Source organism: Durio zibethinus, chromosome 26 (genome assembly GCF_047325235.1).
Source record: "Durio zibethinus cultivar Kanyao isolate XHJ-2024 chromosome 26, ASM4732523v1, whole genome shotgun sequence".
Taxonomy (NCBI): Eukaryota; Viridiplantae; Streptophyta; class Magnoliopsida; order Malvales; family Malvaceae; genus Durio; species Durio zibethinus.
Genome location: NC_143187.1, coordinates 11626695 through 11637729, shown reverse-complemented (window position 1 = coordinate 11637729; position 11035 = coordinate 11626695).

The following is an 11035-nucleotide window of genomic DNA, read 5'->3' as shown; positions in this document are numbered from 1 at the left end:
CAATCAAGGCTTGGACGTGATCACCTAAAGGAAAAGAGACCTTGAAAGCTCAAGTGGAGACTATGTACAATGGCATTGAGGCCATGCACAAAGAGATCGAGGAGCTCAATAGTGAGCTTGTTTTGTGCAAGATTGCCATTGGGAATGGCATGTTTGTTGGTGCATCTAAAACTTATGTGGAGATCCCTAAGCCCAAAGAGTTCAAGGGGACTAGGGTGGCCAAAGAAGTACATAACTACCTATAGGGCATGGAACAATACTTTCGGGCCATGGGTATACAAGATGAGGCCACCAAGGTAAGCATCGCATTAATGTGTCTCACTGATGATGCCTTATTATGGTGAATGCACAATTGTGATAATATGAGGCATAAGGGGGCCATGATTAAAACCTGGACAGAGTTTCAAAAAGAGTTCAAGGAGTTGTCTTACCCATAATATACCAATGATGAAGCACGGGTGAAGTTATGCAAGCTCACCTAACAAGGAGAGATAAGGGACTACACCCAAAATTTTTTTAAATTGATACTGCAGATCTCAGATCTGAGCGAGATGGAAGGGCTGTTTGCCTTCATGGATAGGTTAAAGTCGTGGGTGAAGCATGAGCTCCAAAAGCGAAGAGTTCATGACTTGGCTAAAGCTATGACTACTATTAAGTCCTTGGTGGAGTTCAAACTATTGAACAAGTTCGAGTCTTCCAAGCCCAAAGGAAAGGGTAAGGATAAGAGGGATCAAGAAAAGTAGTTTAAAAATAGAGACTATGATCGACAATCCAAGAATAGAGACTGAGACTATTCGGACAAAGATGGCAAGAAAAAGCCACTAGTAGGAAAGTGAAAGGCAAAAGGTGATCGAGAGCCATTCACATGCTACCTATATAGAAAAGGCCACATAATACATAATTGCCTACAGAAGGGTAAGCTGGCTACTATTGACAAGGAATCTGACGAGGAGCCGAGGTAGGGGTAGCAAAGCTTGGGTTATTAGTGCTCAATGCTATCTAGAGTAAGGGGAGCTACAAGTCAAAGGGCTTGATGTTTGTAGATCTGATGGTTATGGGTAAGAAGGTGAGTGTACTAATGGACATAAGTGTCTTACACTTATTTGTTTCAGGTGATGGAGCCTAAAAGCTCAAACTATAGGTGCAAAAAAAAAAAAAAACTGGTACCATTAAGATAGTGAACTCTTAAGAAGTGCCAACCATTAAAATTGCACGAGGAGTGGAGTTATAGCTTAGAGATTCGAAAGGTAATGAAACCATTAAGGTAATACCTCTGGATGACTATGAGTTTATGATTGGATTAGATTTTCTTGTTAGGATTAATGCCCTCTTTGTGCTTGTTGCTAATTGTATTTGCATCTTGGATGCACAGTGTCAATGCTTTTACCATTAAAGTGAAGGTCTAGAGTTAGGTTGAGGGTGGTTCAGCCATTCAATTTACCAAGGTGGTGAGCAGAGATGAAGACACCTTCTTGGCAGTCTTAAAGTATGAAGAGCCAAAGAAGAGAGAGATTGATACCCTCTTGAAAGTGCTAAAGGTGCTGGAGTCTTTTAACGATGCGATGCCCACAAAGCTGCTTAGCAAGCTACCACCTAAAAGGGAGGTGGACCATAAAATTGACCTGATGCCCAAGGCCAAGCCACCAGCTAGAGCTTCTTACCAAATGTCCCTACCAGAGTTGGAAGAGTTAAAGAAGCAACTTAAGGAGTTAATTGATGTTGGCTTTATTAGACCATCAAAAGTATTATATGATGCATCAGTGTTGTTCCAACACAAGCATAATGGGGGTTTTTATGGTTTTGTATAGACTACTGAGCTTTGAACAAATTGACCATTAAGAACAAGTATCATATCCCATTAATTTTGAGCTTGTTCGACCAACTTGAGAGCGCAAGGTGGTTTACCAAGCTGGATTTGAGATTAAGCTACTACCAGGTCAGGATCATAGAAGGAGATGCACCTAAAATAGCGTATGTCACTCGGTATGGTTCGTATAAGTTTTTGGTAATGCCATTCAGACTCATGAATACCCCAGCAACATTCTGCACCTTTATGAATAAGGTACTTTAGTCATTTTTTGATCGATTTATTATGGTTTATTTGGATGACATTATGATCTATAGCCAGATATTGAGAGAGCATGTAGACCACTTGAAGTAGGTGTTCAAGGTGCTACAGGCACACAAGTTGTATGTCAAGAAAGAGAAATGCTTATTTACCCAGTAGGAGATCCCATTCATAGTTCACATAGTGGGAGGTGGTAGGATACACATAAATAAATGTAAGGTGCATGCCATCCTAGAGTGAAAACTACCAGCTAAGGTCACTGAGTTAAGGTCATTCTTTAGGCTGGTCAACTATTACAAGCACTTCATTAAAGGCCATTTAGCCATAGCCATGCCATTGACTGACTTGCTTAAGAAATAGAGAGCATAGAAGTAGAGTACAGGGTGCCAGAAGGCTTTTGATCGATTAAAGCAAGTTATGATAAAAAAACCAGTCTTAGCTTTGCCAGACTATGCCAAGCTGTATGAGGTGTATACGAACGTATCAGACTACGTAATAGGGGGCATGTTAATGTAAGGAGGACATCCAGTTATGTTTGAGAACAAAAAGCTCAATGAGATTAAGTGCAAGTAAATGATCCAGGAGAAGGAGATGACAATAGTGGTGCATTACTTGCACACTTAACGCCATTACCTGTTAGGGTCAAAATTTATGGTTAGAACGGACAATGTGGCAACCAACTACTTCTAGTTACAAAAGAAGCTCTCCTTCAAGCAGACAAGATGGTAGGATTTTTTTTACGAAATTTAACTTTAGCATGGAGTACAAGCTAGGGTGAAAGAACATGATGGCTGATACCTTGAGCAAAAAGGTAAACCTTACTAACCAGAGGGGTCTTTGGTGCCATGCATCAAGAAGAGATTTACGCACGATCCTACAGGTAAGGCACAGATTGAGTAAGCCTAATAAGGTAAGACCAGACGATTTTGATTACAGGATAGGTTGTTATACACTAAGAGTAGTAGGCTATTTGTGTCATAGCATGGGAAGCTCTGTAAAAAAGTTTTACAAGAATGCCATGATTTAAGATGGGTTGGATACCTAGAAGTGAGCCATACCTTGACGTTGCTAGAGGACCGATACTACTGGCCCTATAAGAGGGACAATGTAGAGGCCTATGTGAAGACTTGTCTTGTGTGCTAGCAAGATAAAATAGAGCTCAAGAAACCAAGTGATTTTTTAAAGCCATTGGTAGTGACAAAATGATCATGAGAGAACGCCTATCTAGATTTTATTGTCAGTCCACCTAAAGTAAAGGGGTTCAGAAGCATCATGGTAGTGGTGGACAGGTTTTCCAAGTATGAAATCTTTATTTTAGCAACCAATAAGTGCCCAACTAAAAAGGTAGCTCGATTGTTCTTGAAGAACATGGTGAAGTATTGGGAGTACCAAGGACCATTGTTAGTGATCATGATAAAAGTTTTACAGGCAGGTTCTGGACTGAGTTGTTCAAGCTATTGGGGTCAAACTTGAACTTTTTTACCAATATGTGTCCACAGATCAACAGGTAAACTGAGCATGTGAATGGGTTATTGGAGGTTTACATTAGGCACTATGTGAATGCCACGTAAAGGGATTGGTCAAAGCTATTAAATGTCACCCAATTTTCTTACAACTTACAAAAGATCGAAGCAACGAATCGAAATCCATTTGAGATAGTGACAAGATAACAATCGCTAACACCTAGTTTGATTGCTACAGGTTATACAGAGTCGAATCCAGTAGCATACAAATTTGCCAAGGCTTGGTAGGAGTAAGCTAACTTGGCTAGAGTCTGTCTACACAAGGTGGCAAAGAGGTCAAAGAAGTGGTTAGACCAGAATAGGCGAGATGTGCAATTCCAAGTAAAAGACTTGGTATTGGTAAAGCTACATCCCATTGTACACCATAGGGGGCTGCATAAAGGCCCAGTTTGAAGGTACGAAAGACTTTTTCAAGTATTCAAAAGGGTAAGCAAGGTTGCCTACAAACTAGATATACCATCTAAGTTAAGGTACACTTGGTGTTTCATGATAGCATGCTTAGGTCATTTCATGAGGATGAGAGAGATCCAAGATGGACAGAGTCAAAGTGTATGCCATTAAGAGCTAAGGCCTCATATGATAGAGAAGTCCACAGCATCATTGCTGATTGAAAAGTGAGGTAGAAAAACTACCAACTAAGGTAAGAGTACTTGGTGCATTGAAAAATACTTCTAGATAGTGAGGTGAGTTGAAAGCCAGTAAAAGACTTATGACAGTTCCATAACCAGATCAAGTAGTACCATACAGAGGATTCAACAAAGGTGTTACGTAATCAGGTAGAGAAGAATGTCATGCCTTAGGCAAGCATGCTAGGCTCACTAGCACGAGCACTTGAGGTTGAGGCTTGCACATTAGGAGCATTAGAGAAGAGTTTAGACTGCTCGTATAGTATGCAGGCCAGGTCACATGATCAAGGCAAGGCCCACATGATACCCGTACCACATCTAAGAAGGCCCAAAAAAAAAAATGCATGACAAGATCTTTTAGAAGTGCAATGATCAGCAAGAGTCTTCTAGTGGATTTGGTTGGCCCTAAAAATCAAGAAACAAAATCCTAAATTGATGTAATTTGTGTAATCCTTGATTGATTATAATTCCTTAATTCCAAGGATTTAGCCATACGTGTAGTTGGGGTTTCAACTATAAATAAAGGGTTGCCCTATCCTCCTTTGTATACATCTTCACACATTTTTACCTCAGTAATACAAAACATATTCTAGCAATCTCTTGTTTTGCTATTTCTCTTAAACTTGTACATTCTGTCTTTTTAGTTGTTTTAGTGCCTATACACTTGTGTTTTAGGTTAACTTAGGCTAGAAAAAAGGTGATTCTAAGCCTAAGACCACAAGGATTTTAAGTCTTAGGTCAAAGCCTATGACACTTACATTAGGGGAGAGCGGGTCTATGATAGGATAGATGAGTTTGTGGTTGCAATTAACTTTGAGCTTGAAAACCCTTCAACTACTATGTTTGAGATTAGTTCAACTTTTTCGACATATATTCTTTTTTTTTTCTATTTTTCCTCTTCATTTTAAGCCTTATTTTATTTTTTTGACCTCTTCCCACCAACCTCTTAAACTGATCTTAATTTTTATCCTTGATCCCTCTTCTTTGTCTAAGGAGTCTCTTTACTCTTTTTTTTCTTTCAACATCGTGGTGGTTTTCGTTATTGTTCGAACTTAAAATCTTACTTCATCAGAATCTATGTCTTGTGAAGAAGATTTTGAGGTAATGAGGGTTCCAATGATGAATGGAAAAAAAGTTCTTACCAAGCTAAGGAGGGAGGTGAAAAAAAAAAAAGGTTTTCTTGGATTTAGAGGACTTAGCCCAAATTCTTTTTAACACCCCTTGTAGTTTAGGTTTAATCTCTAAGGATGTGATAAAGAGCTTGAAGGGCAGGGCCAATCCTAAAATGTCCTAACATGTGCTCTGTTCATTACTTTTGATTTTGTATGGTCAAATTTAACCTTTCAAAGATGGGATATAGTTTGTTGGCATCGACCACCAAGGATCGAGTTACTTTTTCTCTACAAGATCACCACATCTGGGTGTATTTGAACTCTATAGTGGCTAATCTAAGGTTTCTTTTACATTCTTTTGTTGTTGAATATTTTAATTCCTACAATTTGACTATTACTTAGTTCACTTCAATTTTTTTTTTTGTACATAATAGCTTTCATTATTCTTTATATAAACTTAGATATTCTTCCAACTTTCCCTTTATTTAAAAATTTTTTTATAGTTAAGAAGCACCTCCATAATGAGAGTTGGTTTTTTGTTCTAGTTCAACTAAGTAAGAAAATCTTCTTAGATTGTCTGAGTTTAATAAAGAGCTGAAAGTTGCTTTTTCTTTGCATTAAGAAGATAGATGATTAGGAGAAGCCCTGGGTGTAAGAGATAATAAATGAGCCTAGTATTTTTTGATGAAGATCTTGTTCTTTTGACAATAACCAACCTGATTGTTTGAGATAAGATTATGGAGTTCACTCATAAGGGAGAATTAGTTATCAATGTTGAGCTAACCTTTCTTGGTGTAGTCAAAAAGACCAAGTATTATGATAAGTTTGAGGTAATCGCACAAAGCATTTATTTTTGTAAATTTTTTCTAACACTTAACTCATTTTACAGATATGTCTGACACCACCAAACCTTTAAAGAAGATTGACTTTACTTAGTTCATACATGCACCAAGGCCAAAGTAAGGTAAAAAATAGTCATTTAGCTTGAAGTTTATTTGAAGGGGCATTAAAATAATAGACTTACTTGTTTGTTAGCTCAAGCCACTACTGCTATTAAGGGCATGTGGAAATAAAAGGTAACAGTAGGTTGAGAGTCCCTTCATCTGAAAAAATAAAAGACCAAAGCCTTTCTCTCATAATAGTGCCTAAACTTTAGCCTATTTTACCTAACTCAAAGTGTTTCTCTAGTAGCTTAGTGTATGACTCTAACAAAAAAAACCATTGAAGACCTCAAAAATGTAAAAAAATTCATGAAAGTTCCAATCCCCAATTAAGGAATGCCTTTTAGCTTGATTTTTACCTTGCTTTATGCACTTTATAATTTGCTTAAGTTTGAGCTTAGTTTTTTTTTTTTTTTTTAATGTCTGAAAGTCTTTCAACCTATCTTTTTCAGTTGGCCAATCAATGTTTGTTCAAGACTTAGCATAACTTGAAGAGGCATGCTCAAGACCTTTATAAAAGCAATGATAGCATTGCCAAGTTGTAAGCCTAAAAGTTTGAACAAAAAGAATGTGATGATTTTTTACTCGACTGAAAGAGGCACAGCTTCAAAAGGCCTAAGTTGAGTCTCTTCAATAGTAATCTGAGTAGAAGATTGATGAAGCCCAAGCTAAGATTGCAAGGTTAAGGTCAGAGCTTGAAGTTAAGAAGAAGGCCAAGAAAAGAGGTCAGAGAGCAAGTGGTGAATAATTTTATGGTGTCTAAAACTTACTATGACCTGTATACCATTTTTGTTGCAAAAAATGTCATTGAGATGTTTGATTTGGCACTAGATAATGTGAAGTTTCTCTATTTTGATATTGATGTCTCTGACATCAGTATGAATAACATGAGGTACAAACTACCACTAAGGCCAGGTAATGAAGATAATGAAAAGAGTGGTGATGATGAGGATGAGTATAAGAATGCCATATTGGATGCTAAGCTTAACACTACTATTGGGCCTGTGACTAAAGAAGAAAGAGGAAAGGAATGGGCTGCTCTACTATGAAGGAAAGAAAAAAAAGAATAAAGAGTTTTTTTACTTTTGTTTCTCTTTGTTGATTTTTTGTTCAAGTGAAAGATTGAATTTTTCGTAGAAACCTCTGATCAGATCATTCTATTAAACTTTTGTCATATCATATGATGTGAAGAATCACTTGACAAAACTTTTGTTGATTTATTTTTTGTAATCACTCGACTATAATTTTGTCGTGACTACAAGTATTTTTCGCTTGAAGTTTAAGCTCTGCCTTTACCTTTTTTACCCAATAGTTTATTTCAAGGATATGATCAAAATAATTATTTAAGTCTCAACTCAGATAAAACAATGAGATTAACCTATTCAAGTATCAGCTCGATTTAGGAATGTATTCATTAAGATTCATTTTTAAAAAATTAGATAAAAAATTTAGCAAAGTATTAGGTCGAATAGCCTGTTCTCAATTTTTGGTCATGGCACATTGCTCGAACTCTGAACTTTTATAATATACTAAACATAGTTAATGGTCAAAACTTTTATTCAACAAGTATTTTTCAAAATTACAAGTATGAGCTTGATTCTACATCTTTTACTAATAATAAAATTTAAGATTGTCTGCATTCCATGTCCTTTGAATAAGATTGCCTTTTATTTCTTACAATTTGTAGGTCTAGTCGTGGATGACCTTTTTAACAATTTAGGGGCCCTCTTAGTTTAGGGCTAACTTTTCATCTTAGTCATATATTCTTGAGGTTTTTACCTTTTAAAGTACCTAATCTTCTTCTTTATAATTTTACATCAAACTTTCTTATTATAAAGTTAGCTACCTTTTTTCAAAAGGTTACTATTCTAATCAAAACTATATCTTTTTGTTCTTTAGCCAAATCTAAATTGGCCTAAAGGCTTCTTTGTTTCTTTTTTTAGATTTGAGCTTAACTCATAAGCTCAAAAAGTCGATCTCCATAGGTACTATAGCTTCTTTTCTAAATGCTAGATGAAATGGTGTCTCTCTAATAAGGACTTTAGTGATAGTTCTGATGGCCAATAACACACCAAGTAACTTGTTGACCTATTTGCCTTTAGCTTTATCTAACATCTTCTTAAGAACTTTTAGTATAGTTTTGTTGGCTATCTTAACCTACCTATTAGATTGGTGGTGGGTGATTGAGGTTAACCTTAGGTCAATGTGGATATTGGTACACCATTCATTGAACTTTAGGTTAGTAAATTGTTTCTTATTGTCCATTATGATGGTCAAGGTAAACCAAATCTACATACTATGTTCTTCTAAACAAACTTTTTAACTTATGCTTCTATAATAATGACTAGGATCGTAGCTTTAAGCCATTTTGTGAAATAATCAATTGTTACTATTACAAACCTTTTTTACCTTGTGGTCGAGGTGACTAAGCCAAAAACATCTATTTTTCACTATATGAAAAGCTAAAGGCTGATGATGAAGACTAATTTAGTGGATGAGAGGTGTTGTATGTGCGTAAACCTTAACATTTATGACATTTTTTCACCAAGTTGGTCGTATCTTTTCTGATAGTTAGCTAGTAATAGCCATGTTTTAGTATTTATAAACAAGTGATCAAGGTTCGAAATGGTTGCCATAAGTTCTTTCGTGTATTTCCTGAAGTATGTAATTTGTTTTTTTCTCATCTACATATATTAGGTAAAATAAACTAAAATATCTCCTATACAGTTTTTCATTAATTATGGTATATCGATGAGCTTTTCTCATTAGAGTTTTAATTCAAATCTTATCATCGAGTAGTTTTTCCATTGTCATAAATGCTTTAATTGAAGTCATTCATGATTGTTTCTCTTTAATCTGACTAACCAATTTTTTTTATGCTTTTCTGTACTAGTTCTTCCACTAGAATCTAAGTTGAGTTTTTTGTTGTCAACCCTAAAGCTAATTTAGACAATGAATCGGTTAGTATGTTTTTTGGCCTCAACTTTAAAGAATGTGGCCAAGTGAGTTAGCACTTTTTCTAGGCATTTCCTTATTCCTTTTTCTCTAGTTTCGAACTTTTCATTTATTTGACGAACCACTAGCTGTGAGTCATTGTATACAATAATATTTTTCACATTTAGCTCAATTGCCAATCTTAGGCCGATTATTATGGCATGATATTCAGCTTTGTTATTTAAGGTTTTAAATATAAACTTTATGGCATATTGGAATTATAAGTTTTTCGGATTGATCAAAGTTAGGCCAACTCCATTTCTTTGGCAAGTAGTTACCTGTCAAAAAAAGTTTTTTCATTTTTTTCTTTTTGATTTCATCAACCTTTTTGGGTCATTCGTCGTTTGGCGTAAGGTGTATTTGATGACATAATCTACAACACTTGTGATTTTAGGACCAAATTTGAGAGTATATGTAGGTCACATTTACTAAGTTTAACCATTCAGTTGATAAGTCTACCAAATAATTTTGATTTATGCAAAATTTGCCTAAGTGGTTGGACAGTTAAGACATTAATTATGTGGGCTTAAAAGTACAATTTGAGTTTTTAATCGATGTGCCAACCGTATAGGCTAGTTTTTTTATTTTGACATAATTCATTTAGGATCCTATCAATATTTTACTTACAAAATACACTGGCTTTGATCTTTTTTTTTCTTCTTTGATTAGAACCAAGTTGATGGCCTAATCGATTATAGTGAGGTATAGGTAAAACGTTTCATCAGACCTTGACTTTAATAAAATAGGTGGGGAAGAAAGAAATTGTTTAAGTTCTTTAAAAGCTTTTTGACACTGTGGTGCCTATATGAAATCTGAGATATTCCTAAAGATTTAAAGAATGATAGGTATTATTTTGTTGACCTAGACTTAAATTTGTTCAAAGTACATATTCCTTTGCACCTCTTTGACTGAAGTTAGTGCTTTCATGTCTATAATAGCTTGGACTTGGTTTGTCTCAATCCCCTTCTTATTGATCACATAATTAAAGAACTTTTCAGACGTGATATTAAAAGTATGTTTGCTTTGATTTAGTCTTATATTATATTTTTTCAGGGTATTGAAGGTTTCCTTCAGATCTTTCAAGTGTTCAACCGAGCTTTTACTTTTCACTATCACATCATCCACATATACTTCTACATTTCTACCAATCTAGTCTTTAAAAATCTTATTAACCAGATTTTGGTAGGTTGTTCTTACCTTTTTCAGGTCAAAGGGCATGACTTTAAAATAATATAGACATTTTTTTTATAAAGATTATTTTTTTTATCTTCTTTCAACATTTTGATCTAATTGGCATTGTGTTCAATGCTATCATCTACTAGCCGATCTATATTGAAAAGGGAAAAGTTGTCTTTTGGATAAGTTTTGTTGAGATCGGTAAAGCTGATGTACAATTTTCATTTTCCACTGTGTTTTTTTCCTATGACCATGTTGGCAATCGGATCAGGCTAGTATGCCTTCTTGATATAGCCTGGTTTTAACAATAAGCCTCCCAACTAATGCTTCTTTGACGAAAGTTTTTTTTTTTTGTTGAATTAGTTTTATGTTTAAATTAGTTTGTAGTTGATGGACCATCACCTTAAGATCTATACTCAGTATATAGGATAGAGTCCATGCAAATTGGTTGGCATTGTTTCTTAATAGTGGAATTGGTTGTTCTTTTTAGTGAAGCTTTACCCCAATTTGCTTATGCTTTTTAGAATTATTCTCTCATACTGGTACAGAGACGAGGTCTTATACCAGTTCAGGTTAGTTGTCATCAATTTTTAGT